The sequence below is a fragment of the Solanum verrucosum genome, unplaced genomic scaffold, assembly GCF_900185275.1.
Source record: "Solanum verrucosum unplaced genomic scaffold, falcon-dt-bn FXZP01000115.1, whole genome shotgun sequence".
Classification (NCBI taxonomy): Eukaryota; Viridiplantae; Streptophyta; class Magnoliopsida; order Solanales; family Solanaceae; genus Solanum; species Solanum verrucosum.
In genome coordinates, this window is record NW_026020680.1 from 911,586 (window position 1) to 934,268 (window position 22,683).

At 33.5% G+C, this 22,683-nt stretch overlaps 1 protein-coding gene across 2 annotated transcripts in view; it reads left to right on the forward strand.

Moving 5' to 3' along the window:
• The window catches only part of LOC125812189 (mitochondrial thiamine diphosphate carrier 2-like), a 252,341-nt gene that overhangs the window by 213,946 nt on the left and 15,712 nt on the right, over positions 1–22,683 (forward strand). The window lies entirely within an intron of this gene.

Consider the following 22,683-nt stretch of genomic DNA (forward strand, 5'->3'; position numbering starts at 1 on the left):
CTTGCAGTGTGCTCAGTTATACGTACTACTATTGCATTCCCAGTCTTAACTTCCTGCTACTACTCACAGTCACCGTGGCACCATCTCATTCATTCTCGAATTTCTAACCTTTATTACTTTGCTTTTTCACTAAAGTTTGTACAAGACATTTCAACAATTTTAGTGAGCTTTTGGATATAAAAATTGAAAAATTTGAAGGAAAAAAAATACTTGAAAAAAGCATTTTAAAATTAGAGTTATGTTTCAACATAAATTCTGGTTAATATATATATATATATGTTTCAACATAAATTCCAAAATAATACTCGAGAATAAGTGAGAAATATCAATGGCTAAACGGGCACTTATAAAAAAAGTTCAAAGTAATATCATCATAATAAGGATGATTTTTACAACATCACGACATTTTTCATTTGTTGTGACACATAACATATCAATCTGAAAAAGGTGTTGAGTTAATATGGTAGGATATTTCATAAGATAGATGTGCTCATCCGAACATGTAAATATATGTGATTGCAAATAATAAGTGATTGTGTAAACAATCAGATTATCGATCCCACATGGACTTGGTTGTTGACAAGCTACTTATTTAACTATTATTGTTATGAGAACAAGTGTTATTTAGTTCAAAGATAGAGTTATTTGTTTGTTTAATCTACTAACTATAACTGAAGTAACATAAGTAAATGAGAATGAAATCATAGAAGTTGTTCACAAAGTTATTAAAGCCTAGGGCTATGTTGCTTTCGTAATGTCATCATATTTGTTTATCATTGTTAAATTGATTTAAGATATCTACTAACTTGTTGAGTCACAGAGTTGATAATATGGTCATGATCTCTTGAGCGTCTAAGCTCCTACCCAGATTAGCCTTCTAATTACATCATTGAGTGGGTATAGTTAAATCAATTTGAATGCATTTATGAATTTAAGTCAAGTAGGCTAAACTAGGTATGTCTTCATCATAGCCATCAATTCGTCCGCAGACGAACCCTAGTCCCCTTATCTCATGTGTATTCCTAACTTTAATCTCCCAAGTTTCACTAGGAATTATCGATTTATCTTATGAATCGCAAAACCACAAAATAATAAACATAAAATTAAGAAAACAAGGCAGGGATGGTAGAATACGCAATAACAAACAATTCATAAATTAGGATGTTCATACTATGGCTATAACTCTATATAGATAGATTATCCATTCGTAATCTTATTACAAAAGCTAGAATTCATAAACAAGTAAAAAAATAGCTATGCAAAGGATGAAGAAGTAACCCTTGTAATAGTTCGCTTTCAATCTTGTTATGTGCTCCTAATACGTTCGCTCTCTGCTAAAAAAAACTACTAAGTATGGATATTTATACTAGTTAAAAACACCTAGGAGGGCCCACAAGTTGGGATAGAAAAGGAAAAAATTGTCCAAGGCTAATCTACCTCGTAGCACGAGGCAATGGGCTTCGTTGTAACGCCCCACTTCTTGAGAAACTACTTTTATTTGTGAAATGACCATTTTTCCCTTCCCCTTAGCATTTCATGTTTTGTTTGCGTTGCGAAAATGGTTAGTGTGGTCCCTGATGCGATCGGGTGAGATTTTGGTGATTTTTAGCCTTTTTGAGTTGAATTATATTGATATAGTTGACTTTGGTCAACATTTTGAGATCCGATCATCGGATGGTGATTCTGTTAGTTCCCTTACGTTAGAAACGTCGAGTTTGGTATAGTAAGGTGGTTGGTTAGAGTTCCGAGGCCTTAGGTTTAGATTTGGGTGTTTGAGCGAGAAGTTGAACTTTAGGCCAAAGAGAGGTCTGGAAGGGTATTTCTATCATAACTATATTTTTTCGGAAATCCAACAATTTTATTGAGTTCGAAATATCAAATTAGTGGGATAGCATATTTGGTTTATTTTTATCGGATCCTGAATGAATCTCGATGATCTGTTCAGAGACTTTAATAAGATAGAAATTTATTTTTTTTCTAGTGCTGGTGCAGTTGACCGCGGTCAATGTGTGGTCAACAATCAAAGGTGATCAACAGAAAGTCAACAACTCTTTTCGTTGGCTAAAACAATCTCATTTCTTCCCGTTTCACTTTCTGTTATCATTCTTTTCATATTGGGAGCTTGGGAGGGAGCCTTTGAAAGCATTTTCTTGAGAAAAAACTTGTGCATATAAGTCCATTATCGATTTTATATTGTTTTCTTCTAATTTCTTCTTCCAAAACACTTAAAAATGAAGATTACAAATGTGGTTTTGTTTTTTGTTTTTTTCAAATTAAAAAATGAATAAATTTCTTGATTTGGAACTTGTTTTTTACTCGATTTTAATGGATTTTTCAACCACAAATTCCTTGTTACTAATAGAACATAATTTTTAAATAAAATCTGATTTTACCCTTCCCATTTTTGAAGAGATTTTTGGACTATTTTACCCTCGGTTCCTAACCTTAGCAATATGGATATCGTTGGACTCCTTTTGATGAACTCTTTCCATTCTTGATAGTTGGGGATCATTTGATTTAGGGAGTGCTCGGTAGAGTTGTCCGGGTGAAGTTTTGGCCTTCGAGATAGATTTGGTTATCCCTCTTTTAGACTGAGATGAATAATTAATCCTTCTTAGGAAGTCAAGTGTGAAATGAGTTGTGGTATGAGTTTAGAGGTGGATAAGTGTTGACTTTCTTGTTTAGCATGTATGGTGTCTATTTGTGATGTTTAGCTTGCATGGAGGCTCATGTGACACCCTTAATTATTGTTGAACATATGTGATAATTGAGAATTTGCCTAAGTGAGGGGTTAAGTAGCCTATTTGTTATATTTGACATTGAGATGCCCGAATTAGGGGCATGAGTTGATATTTGTTCATCTTAAAATGAAAGAAAAGTTTTTTAAATGGTAAAAACTTATTTCAAATGGATTCTTCTACTATCCCTATCATTTAAGGGTGTGTTTCATGACTTATCGAGTTTGGAAACTTTATGATATTCAAAATTCTTGATGAGTTAATTATGCCTTTGCGTTGTATGTATTTGTGATGCATTCATCCTCATTCAACATATCATTGTTCATGAAAATATGAGAAAGTGGAGAAATACTATTTTTTAGAAGAAAAATGAGATACCTTACATTTATCCTTGACCACGAGCTAGGTGACAAGTTGATGAGATATTGAGATTTTGAGATTGGTATATGGACTACGAGTCCCCCATGGGTCCTTGTCTAGAAGCTAAAGCTCGAAAAAGTGTATACGATAGGTTGTGCGACAACATTGATTCCACCATATCATTTCAGCATCTCATTGCATTGCATTGACCAGTTTTGGTGTGTTGTGTAACTTGTTTATCTGAAAATTCGAGTATTATTTATATCCTTATGTGTTTATTTTATTCGCATCGTTATTATATAAATTGGTGTCACCGATATCAGAATTGGACTTTTGTGTATACATGTGGAAGCGTTTATAGTTTACTTCTTAAGTCTATTTAGTTATTTATACTCAGTGGGTCTAACCTACTGAGTACCTGTGGATTGTACTCACCCCTACTTCTATTATCTTTTTTATGCAGATCCTAGTCAAGGTGATTTTCGTAGTGGCTGATTGGATCTAACGATTTCTTCTCATTCGGAGTTGCGTGAGATCCTTTTTTCCGGATCGCCATTGGTCTCCATCTATCTTTTAAAGTCTTTAATTTACTTTTGAAGACTTGAGATGTATTCCACATTCTAGAAATGTATTAGATGTTCTTTATGCTTATGATACTAGGTTTTGGAAATTTTCTTGTTGTGTTTCATTTCTTTCTGTTGTGGTCTGACTTTCCTTTGGAAGTCTCATATGTGTTATTTCTTTTGGCTTACACACCAATTTGGATTATCAGGGTGTATGCCATCATGACCTCATTTTTGGGTCGTGATATTCGTCTTGCCTCTAGCTCTATAAGGCCTTTTGTTTCGCCTTGCCCCTTTGGTAGGCAAGCTGTAAAAAAAGTTTGTATAAGACATTTCAACAATTTTAGTAAGTTTTGGATATATAATTAGAGTTACGTTTGAACATGAATATAAATTGAAGTTAGTTTTTGATTTTTTTTTTGAGTGATTTAGAGTAAAATTTGTGAAAATAACTTTTTGACATTTTTCAAATTTCAAAACTTGTAACAATTTTATTTTAAGATGTTTACTAGATTAATATTCGGGATAAAGTGAACAATATTGATGGGTAAAAGGACACTTACAAAAAGAGTTCAAGCAATATGAATAATAATATGGATGATTTACACCGTCATGTCATTTTCATTTGTCATAATTGTTGACACCCAATTTTGACCCTTTCCGATAAGAATTAACTTTCAAGCTTCTTTTTAGTTTTGAAGCAATCTTAGTCATTTTTATAATTTTAAAACAATATATATATATATATATATATATATATATATATATATATATATATATTTATATAGTTTTGTATATGATTATTACATTTTACGAACATTAAAAAGAAAATCATTTAAAAAAGAGTTTACTTTTTAAGTGCTTTGTTAATTAGCTCATTTGATATTAGTTTATATATTCGAATTAATTATTTCATAAGTAAGTTAATTATTTTTAATTCGTTAAAGATTAAGATGCTCGTAAATTAATTATATTAATTCATCTTATTTAATTATTAGTCGAACTTATCCTAATTAACTAAGTTTGACTACCTTTTAAATCTCTAATTGGCTATAATTTAAATTCATATGGTTAAAGCTTAAATTCAAATTCTAATCAATTAAATTTTATCCTTAACCCATCTAAGTTTTGGGTCTTATTCCTTTTCAGCAGCCCATTTTCTCAATTTCCAATTCAACAAATACCCAACCCATTTTATTTTATTTCCAGCAATACACCAGACAACCCCTATGCGTTCTTCTTCCAGAAAACCCAAAAATTCCAGAGACAAAGCGAGCAGAACTAGTCTAGCAATCGCGACCCGAGTCCGGCAACTCCAGCGCGTCGCTCTCTCCTCTCTCCATTATCCTCTCCGTACGAAGAATCTTCCAGATGTCTCAATCTCGTGTGCTTGCTCGTCTTTGTTCTCAATCAAGCAGCCTCCATTCCAAATCCGTTGGAGATTTGTACCAATTCGAGCTGGCACCTTATCCAAAAGGAATTCGAATTTTGAATTCCCTAAAAAGTGGTTCCTATTTCCCCCCCCCCCAAATCCGAACCCTAGATTTCCCCAATAAAATCCCCTTCTCCTTCATTTGTTAAGGGGGGAGGGGGGGAAAAAAAGGTTGGAAGTTTTGGAGTCGGTAAAAAGGAAAGGATACATTGAAAAACATAAGTTTCCTTGGGGTAAAAATAGACCCAAAAGTCCATAAATATCACACAGAGTGTTTTAGGTTCTGCTTTCTTTTTCCGAACAGGACATTTTTACTGTTCATTGGAATCCTCGGAGTCACGTCTCAGTGGTGAAAGCTTGTCATCTTTAGCTCGGTTGTTCTGGTTCGCTGCTCCGAAAAAGGTAACAACTCCTCTTCTCTCATTTCATTTTTATTTCAGTTAATTTGTTCTCTGTTTGGTGAAGTAATTGCATATCTATATTTGTTTCTTTCCGTTTGAACTCTCTTAGTGCTATAATGCATGAATTAGGATGATGTAGTAGCTAGTTTTATGGTGCAATGTCCTCATTTCTCACTGTCTGTTGTTGCTTTGGTTTGAAAATAAGAAAACAGTAGAAACTTCATGTATTTTGCTTCACACCCTTACCCCTCAACTAAAGAAAAGTGTTCTTGTGTGTTTATTTTGAGTAGAATTTTAACAAGATTAACTAATTTTTTGAAATCGTGATTGTTTATTTTGTTAAAATTTCCCTTAGAATTGTATCTAAGTGTTAAGGTATGTCTTTCTTTTTTTCAGAATGTGAAATTGTTGTTTAAAATAGTAATATGGGTTTGTGTATAATGAGACAGCCTTAACCTCTATGTTTTAATTTGTTACTATCGAAATGTCCTGAAAGCTTTCATTTAAATTCATTGTTCGAAAATCTGATGCTATTTTGAGGATTATGTCATCAGTGATCTAGTTAATCCAAGCATGGCTTTAGGTTCTTATTTTAATATCTTATCCAATTAGGCATATTTGTGAGTGCTGAGTAGACTTAAAAGATTATGGCCTTGATGATTCTTATTGTGAAGGTTCCTTGTTAATACTAGTTTGAATTCACGCAGTAGATATATCTATCCTCTGTTTTCGATCAACTTGAGTGGTATATATCTCTTTGGATTTAAACTCATGACGGGATGCTTGTAACTCTACCATTTTAATGTAACGATTTAACTAAGATTACTCTTATTTTCCAAAAAAAATAGCCCTCCCCATCTTTGTCCAAAGTCTAAAAATATCCTTCTGATTTTTAACTTGTTGTTTAACTTAGTTATTTACTTGAATGTTAATATTCAACAGTGATATGAACATTGTTTTGTATTATGCCATTGTTTAACATATTTGCTTATGTTGCCTAGTTTAGTTATTTAAATGTAGTTATTTTCTTCTTTTGCCTATAATGAGTTAATTGGCTATTGTCTTCAATTTTGATCCTTTGATATGACAAACCGGCAACCTTAAGTTTCCATAGATAAATCTAGTTTCGTATTGTATGAGGTGATGTTAGCTCTTTAATGTATCTTTGGATTGCATCAATTATTGCTTATAAATTTTAGTCATATATACATATGTGTGGGCATGTGCTTTGGAAGTTCCATGTGGCTTGATTTTCATTACCTTAGTATAAGTTTTATTACCTCCTATTTTGTGTTGAATTTAGTGACCTTTTGGTCTTAATTTGGTCTAACAGTGACTTTAGTAATATTTTCATCTCAAAAAATATTTAAGCCACTTTCATCTTAATTTTAAGTTACGTCGTAATTGTTCTCTTAATCCGTACACTAATTTTTATACTCGTTTTTTGTTGCATATGAAACTCCATCCGAGTTCACTTTGGACTCCACTTTTGCATATCCTTGAGTCGTTTCGAGTCATCCTCATATATTCGGTGAAAAAGAAGCTGAAACAGGCCCCGGAAGTCCAAAAAGCAGGTTGTATACACGTTATATACAAAGGAATATGCAAAATATATGCAGAATATACAATGATATACAGGTCGAATGCGGAAATACTAGGCATAAATTCAAAATACAGTTGTTGGAAGTTGAAGCGAGTTGTATACATTTGATATACATCCCCAAATGCCGAAAACAGGCCTGATATACGAGTTGTATGCACTGATATACAACTTGTGTATACAAAAACGGAAATTGGTTTAAAGTTAAAAAATCAGCATCTTTGGCCCAATGTTTTTGGGAAGTAATAGGTCTAAATTTGAATATTTTCTTTCCCTCTCTTACTTATTTTATTGTATTTGACTAACACTTAATTATCTTACGATTTAATTTAATTAAATTCCCCAGGACAGTCATTTCATTTTATTTTTTCAAATTAAAGTATATGTATTTTAATACTTAGTTCTTATTTTAATATTAGTCTTGTCATTTAAATTATTCCCTTCTAGAAAAATTCTCCTTTAATTCATCTCCCCTAAAGATAATTAAAATGACACTAATAAAAAATAATAATGATAAAAAATAATAATAATAATAGTAATAAATAAATAAGTTAAAATAAATGAGTTCTTTTACTTAGTTACAATTTAAAAAATTAGTTAAAATAAATGAGTTCTTTTACTTAGTTAAAATTTCAAAATTAGTCAAAGTCGTTATGAGTTCTTTTACTTAGTTAAAATTTCAAAATTAGTCAAAGTCGTTATGAGTTCTTTACTTCGTTAAAATTTTAAAATTGGTCAAAGTTATTTTTAAGTCAAATCGCCGGTCAATCGCAAGTTAGCGAACATTTCGAGGGCCTAACACCTTCTCGGAATGTACATTGAACTTCGAACCCTTTCATTTTCAATTGATTTTAATATGTTTGGGTCTTTTGAAAATCTTAAGTTTTTTCTTAATTTTTGCTAAAAAATTAAGTGACGACTCTATTTTTTTGAAAATTCGATTTCTCTTAAACCATAAGTTTGATCGATTTTTCAAAAACTAAGTCATTTTCCTTTTATATTCTTTTTCGAGTTAAACAGAAATGACGACTCTGCTGGGGACTTAATTAAGTTCTAACTATAAGATTTGACTATTTGATTAATTGTTGAATTGCTTATTTGTGCTTAATATGTTTAAACTGTTATAACTGTCATTGCATTTCATGGCATTTCCTATTGTATGTACAGTATATTAAAGGACGGTTTTGCGGAACAGCAACTGGACTTTTTTATACTCAACCCTTTTTCGAAATGATCGACAATTTATTGGTTCGTCATGTGTTCAATGATTGTCGTGAATTTCAGCCTAATTTGTCCACTTGGGTTCCCGGTCTTTCAAAAGTCACTCTTAGTCAACTAGCATATAGCGAAACCAAATCTCAACTTTTAGCGCATTTTGAACTAAGTTGACCCAACACCCAAGGCGTGTTGGGCCCATTAGAAGCCCATATTGTGTCGATTTGACCCATTGGTCAATAAAAGACATTCATGTTTATGTGTTTGAAGGACGTAAACGTCATTTTGCAAAACATTGTCTCTTGGGGTTGAGAGTTTAATAGTTTGTTCGAGTCGAAAAAGCGTCAAGTTACCATTTCATCCAAAAGCGTGGACATTCAGAGATGACAAGGAATCAAAAGGAAGAACCGTCCATGGAAGCATAGTTTAGGATTGTACCCCTGCGTGAGATTGGTCATTTGTATCCATTTTCCCTATTATGTATTCCTTTTCACTTTTGTTCGTAAAATTTGTATAAATTCGGGTTTCGAGGCAATGCAATGTTTCAAACGATGTTATACATCCTTCAAATCTCTAGGCCTACCCTTGGCACAAAAGGGTAACATATCTATTTAGAACGCGCAATAATTATCTATGTGTTATAAATGCTTGTATGATTATGTTTATTTATTTGGAGATATTCTAGCTCATTCCTCTTCGAATTATCTTCTAGAACCCTTTAAGCACAACTATCAAGTCACTATCAAAAGTGCGTCCAAATACTCTTTGAGTCTTTAGTTTCACAACAAAATTCGAACTCCATTTTTCAAATCTCACTTTCTCATCAAAAAAATATAAAAGTTAACCATTTATCTCAAATCGAAGGAGATTTAAGCTGGTCAAACTACGTAGGACCTGAATTCTCCCTCCTGAGATATATAGGCAGCCTTTCAAGGTTCGGTACCCATTTTGAGAAATTTTATCTTCTTTCAACTCTTACAAAGAAATTATAGTTTCATATCAATCGAAAATCAGAAGTATGTTAATGAAAAACACAATCGACCTTATCTCGACTCGAGTCAACTTTTCTTATTCACTAAGATCAAAATCAAATAGACAAATTCCTATCTATTTAGTCATTTCTCTAAATACGTGGGCTAATTTATCTTCAAGTGGAGCAACTCCTTATCTGTTTGTGGTCATATGTGTGATATTTTATATTATTTATCATCTACATAGACTAACACGTTTATCTTTTGAGTTATTTTTCTTTGTCAGGTACTTAGAACTGGTCTGTGTTGATAAGCTGGCTGGTCATTCTTATTTCACAAGATCTAAGGCCCCCAAAGATTCCTTCCCCGATAAAAATTTGCAAAAAGGAAAGGCAGTAATAGGTGATAACAATGAAGAGATTGACCTGACTGATGTTGTTATGGCTCAACCCACTGTCGCTGATCAAAATGAATTAGTTATGCAATTGATACAACAGATCGCCGAAATGAGGGTTGAAATACAAAGAAGACAAGATCTACCGAATCCAATATTTTTGGTTAACCCTCCAGGAAATGGAAGACATCCACTCCACTTTCCTTCTCCAAGCGTGGAACAGGTTCAGAACCTACCCTCTAACCCCGCTCAAAATCCCTCAATCATCGACCTAACCGCCCCAAATCCCCATCAGACCTCCGTCTCTTACCAAGCGTCACCTCCTCCTAAAAGTACCAACCCCCAAACCTTCCCTCCTCATCAAAATGCCAACCCGCAAGCTTGTCCTGCACATCAAAATCAAAATATTAACAATCCACAAACCTTCCCCCATAACCAAAATCAGCATACCAACCCCCAGACTTTCCCCCAAAATTACCAAGCCACTCAAAATACCCAGAATCCCTCAATTGCTCCACCATTGCCTCAAAAGACTACTTTTCAAATTCCAATTCCAAATGAACCCTATGTCAACTGTTTCGAGCTTGATCACTATGAGGAACATGAAAGAGAGTGGAGGACAAAGGAAGAGGCAGCCAAACTAAATATATGAAAGAAGAGATTAGGAAAGCTATGAAAGAGTTGCACTGTATTTCTGAAGTCGATGGATTGAGTTATGAGGATCTGTGCATCCATCCGAATCTAGACCTCCCGGAAGGGTTTAAAGTGCCAAAATTTGACACTTTTGGAGGAACATGGAATCCATTGGCGCACCTGAGAGCCTACTGTGACCAACTCGTAGGAGTTGGCAGGAATGAAGCCTTGTTAATGCGGCTTTTTACCCGAAGTTTAAGTGGAGAAGTGTTGGAATGGTTTACCTCTCATAAGATAAGGCAATGGTCTAGCTGGAATGCACTAGCTAAGGATTTTCTCGAACGGTACGCCTACAATGTGGAGATCGTTCCCAATCGTTATTCGTTGGAAAAAATTAAGCAGAAATCCACTGAAAGCTATCGTGAATATGCGTATAGGTGGAGGAAAGAGGTTGCCCGGGTTCGACCCTCTATGTCTGAGAAAGAGATAGTTGAAGTGTTCATACGCATTCAAGAGCCAGAGTATTATGGCAGGATAATGTTGCTCATTGGAGCAAAATTTGTGGAGATAGTTAAGGTAGGTGAGGCTATCGAAGATGGGATTAAAACCGGAAAGATTTCTCGCATTGCCGCCCTAATCGAATATTTAGGATTGTTGAAAAAGAAGAGAGATGATGTGTCTTCTATTTCATGCGCACCTGATGGAAAGGGGCACTTTAGAAAATCTTCACCTTACAAAGGTTATCCTCGAGCTCCACAAAATTCATATTCAGCTTGTTATACCCAATCAGGTTATCAAACTACACCACCGAGTTACCAAGCGAGTTACCAAATTCCATCTCTTATTTACCAGACTCCATCTCCACATTACTAAAATACCCATCCATATTATCAAGCTCTATCAGTTAATTGTTCAAACATCCAAGCAAGTTATCAAATTCCACCCCGTACTACCAAAATACCCCTCCTAGCTACCGAGCTCCATAATACCCAAATTTCCAAATGCAAGCACTAACTCACCAAAATCCTTCAAACTACCGTCAAATACCTTCACATCCAAGAAATAACTACAATCCTCCTCACCCACGTGTTGAGAAAAAACCTTCTAGAGTCTTTACTCATTTGGTTGAGAGACGGACACAACTTTTTGAGAGATTGAGATCAGTTGGCCTGATACATGCAATTGATCCAAAAAATATCAATGTCAACTACAAGCTTTATAGATCCAATCTTCATTGTGCTTACCATTCAGGAGGTGTTGGGCATATTACTGAGGATTGTATCAACTTGAAGCATGAAATTCAAGACTTGATAGATCAAAAGGTCGTCACTCTTCAAACTGTCACTCCTAATGTCAATAGTAACCCCATGCCGAATCATGAAGGGATGACTATTAATATGATTGAAATCGAAGATGATTTGAATGTGGAGAAAGTTATAATCTCAGCCAATCTTGAAAAGCTTGAGAAAGTTATAGCCTCTACGACTGAAAAAGAGAAATCCAAATTTGTGATCATGGCACCTCATCAAGCTTTCACTTTAGTGCCGAAAAAGGGTCAGAACAAGCAGAAGATCGATCAAGCTTTTCCAAAATCATTGTCTCACTTATATCAGTCCTTTCCAATGCAAAATGGTCTAGGGGGAGGAATCGAAAATTGGTTCAAAGAAGGTGATATTGTGGTTGATGAGATGATCGAGACACCAGTCATACTAGACATCGAGTCAAATGAGCAAATGCATAATGGGACATCCTCTTCACTCTTGACTCCTAGCTCGTCTTGGTAGACATAGACATTTTTGTTTATATGTTATTTCTAAAATTGGTGGTGTTCCGAATGAGGCTCGAGACCCATCATTTACTCTATTTTTGCCTCACCATGTTTTAATCTCCCTCCTTATATTTTGAAAAAGAAAAAAGGCAAAATGATTTATCGTCATGGCCAAAATTCTTATTTTCTTATTTTCAATGAAAAAAAACTTCTTTATCGCAAAAATTTTGCTTTACTTGCTTTATATTTACTATCTAACAATATCTGTCTATGATTTCAGTGAAAAATATTTTCAAATCTGTCAATATCATGTCATGTCACAAGCTGATTGAACAAAATGGGGTAGATACAGAAGAATTTGAGGACTACAATGAGAAGATCACGGTACCCAAACACCTGGTTGAGGAGTTCAGACAGTTCGAAATTTACAAAGAGCCGAATTTAGAAGAGATCGGAATAGTGAATCAAGAAAATGATGAATGCATCAAAGAAATCAAAACTAGTGCCTATATGACAAAAGCACAAGAAAGTGAACTCATCAGTTTGCTTAGAGAACACATTGATTCATTTGTTTGATGATGTTACTTGGTTGAGCATGAACATTGAATCTCACAAGTCACCAATCTACTTAAATGCTGTAAAAAGATAGAATGTTTGAAGATTTGATTTCTATCTTTTCCTTGCAATCGCTTTTATTTGTTTGTAATCGTTTATGTTTAGAATTTATCTCTTTGTAATGAACTACGTTTGACCTGAATTCTCAAGAATGAGATACGTAGGCGGCCTATGTCGGCCTCGGTCACCCTTTTATCCCTTTTTAATGCTTTCTTTTGTACTTGAACTACGTTCGACCTGAATTCTCAAGAATGAGATACGTAGGCGGCCTATGTCGGCCTCGATCATTTCCTCGTTTAATTTCCTATTTCTGTTAATCCGTGAGGAGAAACTACATTTAGCCTGATTCCTGCCTCAACGGGATACGTAGGCGCCACGACGGCTCGGTCATAACTCCCATAAGATTTCTATTTTTCTTTACAATAGAAACTGGGACATAATTTTTTAGAGGGACTCAAAAATTCTAAATAAAAGATATTTTCTCCAATAAATCGAGAATGAAGATACATTGAGGGTTGCAACTGAGACAGAATTTTTGAGAGGGTCTCAAAAATCCTACAAGTCATATATCAACAGTTCGAGATACTCTAAGACATCTAACTGGGACATATATTTTTAAGATTCCCTCAAAAATTTCTTCAAGCGTCACTAGAAGTTTGTAGTCAATTTTGAATATTTCGAGCATGATTTGAAGTTTAAAACTAACTTCAAATGATCTTTGGCATTGTTAAAGTTCATAGTTAACTGCGGCAATCTCCCACACCTTTGAATTTCAGAGTCAACTACAAAACTTCTCGACTATAGTAGATTTCGAGGGAACCATGTCAAAATTTTCCAAGCTTTAAGGATTTTTGAATTCTCCAGAACAAGCTATCGGACATATCAAAATTTCGAACCTATGACATTCATTTAAGCTTGACATGACATGACACTTGGCAGTAACCTTTTTCAATTATAACTTTTTGAAAACCTTTTTCTTAAATATTTTGTCGATATGTTTCAAATATTTTTGCATAAAATGTTTTGTCTTGTCTATCGAGAAGCAGGAAATCAGAGTGATCAACTTAAGATAGCAAGACAAAGAGCAAGCGATTTGAAAAAGTCAACACAGATTAGTTTGTTTTAAAAACTAACAATTTTTCTGTAGATGCAAGTCTATAAAATTGCCTCAAGTTCATCAGATTTCTCTATTAAACGAATATGGAGAAGTTAAAAGGGTGAGGAACTCCCCAAATTGCCAACTTTTCTGTGAATGCAGGAAAGTCTGTGAAGTTTTTCAGAGGAAAAAGAAAGAGTTCAGAATACGAGCAACAACACCTCGTTTAAATTCTCAGCAAAGCATGAGTCAAATCGAAAACAAAGTGTTCAAGATGAGAACAAGTGAAAGCATCACTCTCAACATATACAAGCATTTTCGATGACACAAGATTACATCTTTCAGCATTAAGAACGCTTGAAGAATATTCACGAATTCTGTCAATATTAGACGCGATAATGTGAACTACCCAGAGGGATATCGTCTTTATCACCCAGATGGACATTCCTAGAGTATTATCAAATGAGATAATGCTATCACCCTGAGGGACATCATAGTTATTTTATCAATGGAATATTATCATCCTACCGACGGATCTTTATTAACATTATCCTACCAATGGATCAACATTATCCTACCGATGGATCTTCATCTTCATTAACATCGTCCTACTAAAGGATCTTCATTATCATTATCCTACCAATGGATGAGCGTTATCCTACCAATGGATCATTAACATTATCTTTTCAATGGATCAACATATCCTACCGACGAATCTTCATTTTCATCAACATCGTCCTACTAACGGATCTTCATTATCATTATCCTACCAATTGATCAATATTATCCTACCGACGAATCTTCATCTTCATCAACATCATCGTACTGACGAATCTTCATTATCATTATCCTACCAATTGATGAGCATTATCCTACCAATGAATCATCATCATTATCCTACCAATAGATCATCATTATCCTACCGACGGATCTTTATCATCATCATCATCCTCCCGACGGATCTTTATTATCATCATCCTACCAATGGATCTTCATCAGTATTATTCTTTCAATGGATCATTGTCAATCATCATTTTATCGATTGAGCATTATCATCCTATCGATGAAGTAGCATCATCCTACCGATGGATCAACATCATTCTACCAATGGATTATCGTCATCCTATCAATGAGACATCGTTATCCTATCAATGGAGCATCATCATCATCCTATCGATGGAGTAGCATCATCATCCTATCGATGAAGCATCATCACCATCCTATCGATGGAGTACCATCATCATCATACCAATGGACCTTCATCAATATTATCCTATCAATAGATCATTGTCAATCATCCTATCGATGGAGCATTATCATCATCTTATCGATAGAGTAGCATCATCATCCTATCGATGGAGCATCATCATCATCCTATCGATGGAGTAGCATCATCATCCTATCATTATCGTCATCCTATCAATGAGGAATCATTATCCTACCAATGGAGCATCAACATCATCATCCTATCAATGGAGCATCATTATCATCCTATCGATGGAACAATATCATCCTATCATTATCATCATCTTACCTATGAAGAATCATCGTCATTATTTTCATTTGCAAGAACATCGTCAAGAGAGCCATCAACATATTACATCAGTCTATATTTTATTATTTCGATATCAAAGGAAGAGTACATTCAAACAATTATATTGCAAATACGAGATACAAGTTTTATCGGCCTAACATCAAGATGAAGGAACTGACGTTAAATGTTCAAGGAGAGCGACTAAGTGTCAACATGGTAAAAGACGCTATCTCTCCATTTGAATTACATTTTATGCTAATAAATTTTATCTCAGTTTTTATCGAAAGCATCCAAGATGATGAATTCTCATGTCAAACCACAGGTGCTGACGACATCAACAAGGATGCAACACGTGGAACTTTTTCTTAGCAGCGAACTGGGACATAGTCCGAAGAGGAGTGCCAAACTCGTAGGGGCGCGAGCTAAGGAGCGACTTCCACCACAATCAAACCACACCCCTATTAAAAGGCATGTGAGTTTTTCTTTAGGTTTAACGGCTTCAGTTTCGCATCTGAAATTTTTTGATCTTCACCGGAAGCAGCTTTCTAATCCGAGTGACAATGTGTCAAGAGCTTCGGAAATTATGTCCGTGTAAGTTCTTACTTATGGATGTAAAGAGCTCCACATTCATGGCTGAGAGGTTGCAAGCCTCTTTTTCATACTCGACTTAATTGCCACTCCTCCAAAACCAAAGGTTATCTAGCATAATAGATTTCTTTTTCAATCGATCGAATCGAACTACAAGCAGCCTGATTCCCTAAGTTGAGGGATATGTAGGCGGGCTCAATGTTAAAAACTCGGCTGTATTCCAACATTCACTTTCAAATCTTATTCCCGAGTATTCCGGTCTCTTCATAATCCGATATCGGGATGACTTTTGAATTCTTACATAATCGTGCATTAAGTCAAGTGTATTGAACTACAGGTGGCCTGAATTCTCATATAGTCTGAGATATGTAGGAAACCCATTTCCAGGGTTCGGCCATAATTTCTAAAGTCCGTACCAAAATCCCTTTTCGATAGGATGAAGATGTGGTCAGTCAAAATTGGATTCGTCCATTTCATTTTCCTCGGATTTCTTTCATAAATCCAAGTCAAACGAGGGACAGTTGTTGACACCCAATTTTGACCCTCCCCGATAAGAATTAACTTTCAAACTTCTTAATTTTCAATGACTTGGAATAATTAGTTTTACAAAAATTCAAAAAAAAAAAGAAATAATATTTCTTTTAAGTTTTGAAGCAATCTTAGTCATTTTTATAATTTTAAAACAATATATATATATATATATATTTATATATAGTTTTGTATATGATTATTACATTTTACGAACATTAAAAAGAAAATCATTTAAAAAAGAGTTTACTTTTTAAGTGCTTTGTTAATTAGCTCATTTGATATTAGTTTATATATTCGAATTAATTATTTCATAAGTAAGTTAATTATTTTTATTTCGTTAAATATTAAGATGCTCGTAAATTAATTATATTAATTCATCTTATTTAATTATTAGTCGAACTTATCCTAATTAACTAAGTTTGACTACCTTTTAAATCTCTAATTGGCTATAATTTAAATTCATATGGTTAAAGCTTAAATTCAAATTCTAATCAATTAAATTTTATCCTTAACCCATCTAAGTTTTGGGTCTTATTCCTTTTCAGCAGCCCATCTTCTCAATTTCCAATTCAACAAATACCCAACCCATTTTATTTTATTTCCAGCAATACACCAGACAACCCCTATACGTTCTTCTTCCAGAAAACCCAAAAATTCAAGAGACAAAGCGAGCAGAACTAGACCAGATGTCTCAATCTCGTGGTGAAAGCTTGTCATCTTTAGCTCGGTTGTTCTGGTTCGCTGCTCCGAAAAAGGTAACAACTCTTCTTCTCTCATTTCATTTTTATTTCAGTTCATTTGTTCACTGTTTGATGAAGTAGGTGCATATCTATACTTGTTTCTTTCCGTTTGAACTCTCTTAGTGCTATAATGCATGAATTAGGATGATGTAGTAGCTAGTTTTATGGTGCAATGTCCTCATTTCTCACTGTTTGTTATTGCTTTGGTTTGAGAATGAGAAAACAGTAGAAACTTAATGTATTTTGCTTCACACCCTTACCCCTCAACTAAAGAAAAGTGTTCTTGTGTGCTTATTGTGAGTAATATTTTAACTAGATTAACTAATTTCTTGAAATCGTGATTGTTTATTTTGTTAAAATTTCCCTTAGAATTGTATCTAAGTGTTAAGGTATGTCTTTCTTTCTTTCAGAATGTGAAATTGTTGTTTAAAATAGTAATATGGGTTTGTGTATAATGAGACAGCCTTAACCTCTATGTTTTAATTTGTTACTATCGAAATGTCCTGAAAGCTTTCATTTAAATTCATTGTTCGGAAATCTGATGCTATTTTGAGGATTATGTCATCAGTGATCTAGTTAATCCAAGCATGGCTTTAGGTTCTTATTTTAATATCTTATCCAATTAGGCATATTTGTGAGTGCTGAGTAGACTTAAAAAATTATGGCCTTGATGTTTCTTATTGTGAAGGTTCCTTGTTAATACTAGTTTGAATTCGCGCAGTAGATATATCTATCCTCTGTTTTCGATCAACTTGAGTGGTATATATCTCTTTGGATTTAAACTCATGACGAGATATTTGTAACTCTACCATTTTAATGTAACGATTTAACTAAGATTACTCTTATTTTCCAAAAAAAATAGCCCTCCCCATCTTTGTCCAAAGTCTAAAAATATCCTTCTGATTTTTAACTTGTTGTTTAACTTAGTTATTTACTTGAATGTTAATATTCAACAGTGATATGAACATTGTTTTGTATTATGCCATTGTTTAACATATTTGCTTATGTTGCCTAGTTTAGTTATTTAAATGTAGTTATTTTCTTCTTTTGCCTATAATGAGTTAATTGGCTATTGTCTTCAATTTTGATCCTTTGATATGACAAACCGGCAACCTTAAGTTTCCATAGATAAATCTAGTTTCGTATTGTATGAGGTGATGTTAGCTCTTTAATGTATCTTTGGATTGCATCAATTATTGCTTATAAATTTTAGTCATATATACATATGTGTGGGCATGTGCTTTGGAAGTTCCATGTGGCTTGATTTTCATTACCTTAGTATAAGTTTTATTACCTCCTATTTTGTGTTGAATTTAGTGACCTTTTGGTCTTAATTTGGTCTAACAGTGACTTTAGTAATATTTTCATCTCAAAAAATATTTAAGCCACTTTCATCTTAATTTTAAGTTACGTCGTAATTGTTCTCTTAATCCGTACACTAATTTTTATACTCATTTTTTGTTGCATATGAAACTCCATCCGAGTTCACTTTGGACTCCACTTTTGCATATCCTTGAGTCGTTTCGAGTCATCCTCATATATTCGGTGAAAAAGAAGCTGAAACAGGCCCCGGAAGTCCAAAAAGCAGGTTGTATACACGTTATATACAAAGGAATATGCAAAATATATGCAGAATATACAATGATATACAGGTCGAATGCGGAAATACTAGGCATAAATTCAAAATACAGTTGTTGGAAGTTGAAGCGAGTTGTATACATTTGATATACATCCCCAAATGCCGAAAACAGGCCTGATATACGAGTTGTATGCACTGATATACAACTTGTGTATACAAAAACGGAAATTGGTTTAAAGTTAAAAAATCAGCATCTTTGGCCCAATGTTTTTGGGAAGTAATAGGTCTAAATTTGAATATTTTCTTTCCCTCTCTTACTTATTTTATTGTATTTGACTAACACTTAATTATCTTACGATTTAATTTAATTAAATTCCCCAGGACAGTCATTTCATTTTATTTTTTCAAATTAAAGTATATGTATTTTAATACTTAGTTCTTATTTTAATATTAGTCTTGTCATTTAAATTATTCCCTTCTAGAAAAATTCTCCTTTAATTCATCTCCCCTAAAGATAATTAAAATGACACTAATAAAAAATAATAATGATAAAAAATAATAATAATAATAGTAATAAATAAATAAGTTAAAATAAATGAGTTCTTTTACTTAGTTACAATTTAAAAAACTAGTTAAAATAAATGAGTTCTTTTACTTAGTTAAAATTTCAAAATTAGTCAAAGTCGTTATGAGTTCTTTTACTTAGTTAAAATTTCAAAATTAGTCAAAGTCGTTATGAGTTCTTTACTTCGTTAAAATTTTAAAATTGGTCAAAGTTATTTTTAAGTCAAATCGCCGGTCAATCGCAAGTTAGCGAACATTTCGAGGGCCTAACACCTTCTCGGAATGTACATTGAACTTCGAACCCTTTCATTTTCAATTGATTTTAATATGTTTGGGTCTTTTGAAAATCTTAAGTTTTTTCTTAATTTTTGCTAAAAAATTAAGTGACGACTCTATTTTTTTGAAAATTCGATTTCTCTTAAACCATAATTTTGATCGATTTTTCAAAAACTAAGTCATTTTCCTTTTATATTCTTTTTCGAGTTAAACAGAAATGACGACTCTGCTGGGGACTTAATTAAGTTCTAACTATAAGATTTGACTATTTGATTAATTGTTGAATTGCTTATTTGTGCTTAATATGTTTAAACTGTTATAACTGTCATTGCATTTCATGGCATTTCCTATTGTATGTACAGTATATTAAAGGACGGTTTTGCGGAACAGCAACTGGACTTTTTTATACTCAACCCTTTTTCGAAATGATCGACAATTTATTGGTTCGTCATGTGTTCAATGATTGTCGTGAATTTCAGCCTAATTTGTCCACTTGGGTTCCCGGTCTTTCAAAAGTCACTCTTAGTCAACTAGCATATAGCGAAACCAAATCCCAACTTTTAGCGCATTTTGAACTAAGTTGACCCAACACCCAAGGCGTGTTGGGCCCATTAGAAGCCCACCTTGTGTCGATTTGACCCATTGGTCAATAAAAGACATTCATGTTTATGCGTTTGAAGGACGTATATGTCATTTTGCAAAACATTGTCTCTTGGGGTTGAGAGTTTAATAGTTTGTTTGAGTCGAAAAAACGTCAAGTTACCATTTCATCCAAAAGCTTGGACATTCGGAGATGACAAGGAATCAAAAGGAAGAACCGTTCATGGAAGCATAGTTTAGGATTGTACCCTTGCGTGAGATTGGTCATTTGTATCCATTTTCACTATTATGTATTCGTTTTCAGTTTTGTTCGTAAAATTATTCCCTTCTAGAAAAATTCTCCTTTAATTCATCTCCCCTTAAGATAATTAAAATGACACTAATAATAAATAATAATAATAGTAATAAATAAATAAGTTAAAATAAATGAGTTCTTTTACTTAGTTACAATTTAGAAAATTAGTTAAAATAAATGAGTTCTTTTACTTAGTTAAAATTTCAAAATTAGTTAAAGTCGTTATGAGTTATTTTACTTAGTTAAAATTTCAAAATTAGTCAAAGTCGTTATGAGTTCTTTATTTCGTTAAAATTTTAAAATTGGTCAAAGTTATTTTTAAGTCAAATCGCCAGTCAACCGCAAGTTAGCGGACATTTCGAGGGCCTAACACCTTCTCGGAATGTACATTGAACTTCGAACCCTTTCATTTTCAATTGATTTTAATATGTTTGGGTCTTTTGAAAATCTTAAGTTTTTTCTTGATTTTTGCTAAAAAATTAAGTGGCGACTCTATTCTTTTGAAAATTCGATTTCTCTTAAACTATAAGTTTGATCGATTTTTCAAAAACTAAGTCATTTTCCTTTTATATTCTTTTTCGAGTTAAACAATAACAAAGAACATATCAACTTGAAAGAGGTGGCAAGTTAATGTAGTAGAGTATCCCATAAGGTAGGTGTGGTCCTCCACACATGTAAGTGTACGTAGTTGCAAGTAATAAGTGATTGTTTAGATAATCATGTTTGTCGATCTCACCAAGACTTAATTATTGACTATCTACTGATTTAATTGTTATTATTATGAGAATAAGTGTTATTTAGCCAATAGATATGCAACACCTCAAAAATCTAAACTAGGATAGAACAAGAGAGAAGAGCAAACCACAGAGGGATCCACGGACCATTTAGAGGACCACGACCTGTCACCCTGATCGTAGTGTTGCACCCGGCCATTGTGGATGACCACGGGCGCCTAAAATTATGGTTAGGATTAGGGTTAAATAAAATTAGTCAAGCATAATAAAAAAAAAACAATGCTAAGTAAAAGAGATAGGGAAATTGGGCCCCTTTTTTGGGCCAATTTTGCTTTAAATTTTTGGGTTTTAACCCAATCCCCTTTTTGCATATATAACGGTTGTATATCGGTGTATATTGGTCGTTTCTGTAACGACCCTAAATATTGATAGGTGAAACTAGAGCCTAACGTATGAATTTTTAAAGTTTAAGCATAAATTGGAGTTATGAAATTTTCCAAAATAAAAATTGGACTTTGCCTTAGTTTTATTTGGTAGGTCTATGTAGGCAAGGGGCGTTTTCGTAAATATTAATTTTAGTTAAATTAAGAAGTGGGTATATTTTATTTTATTTCTAATAACTATATATGGTATTAAAACTTTTAAAAGGTATTTTTGAATTCATTCTTCAAATTAAACCCCCCCCCCCCCCCTAAAAGTTCTTTTCTCTAAGAGTCCTCTCAAGCTCAAGGAAGAAGAAGATGTGGGCAACTAGGGTTTCGAATTGAAGGTTTCTTGCATCAAATTTTCGTGGGTTTTCTCAATACTAAGGTATGGTGGCTCTTTATCTAAAGCTAGTTTTCGCTTTAGAACCAATTTCAAAGGGTTTTCAAATTCTCAAAAGTTATGAAAAACTTCTATTTCTTACTCTACTCAAGGGTTCTTGCATTAAACGGTTTTAAATGATGGATTGTGATATTGTTGATATTAAATTGATGTTTTCAAGTGAAAAATCTCATGAACCCTTGATTTCACAAATTTCTATATTTGACTTACGAAATGGGTTTGTTGATAATGATTGGGTATTGATGAATTTATGCTTAGAATAGATTGTATTGTTGATGTTTATGATTTTCTATATCTATTGATTAATGTTGAGGATGGCTTTGGAGGATGGTAAGTTGGCTTAATCTCATATTATTGACATAATTGTTCTTGTTTGGTTTGATCCACTTATGGTGGAGGTGTTTAATTATGGATTGTATTATGAATATGGCCTTGAAGGCATTATCTATTGAATTAAAGTGTTATCAAGTTATGAAGTGTTATAGTACTATGTGGAGGTAAATATGTGAAGGTATTCTTATGGTTATAAGGTGATCTTGTACAAAGTGTTATTGTAGTGTAATTGAAAGTATGTTCTCTTTAAATGTCCATATGTGACGATTGTTGTTGGTAGGTTGAATCCACCTTTGGT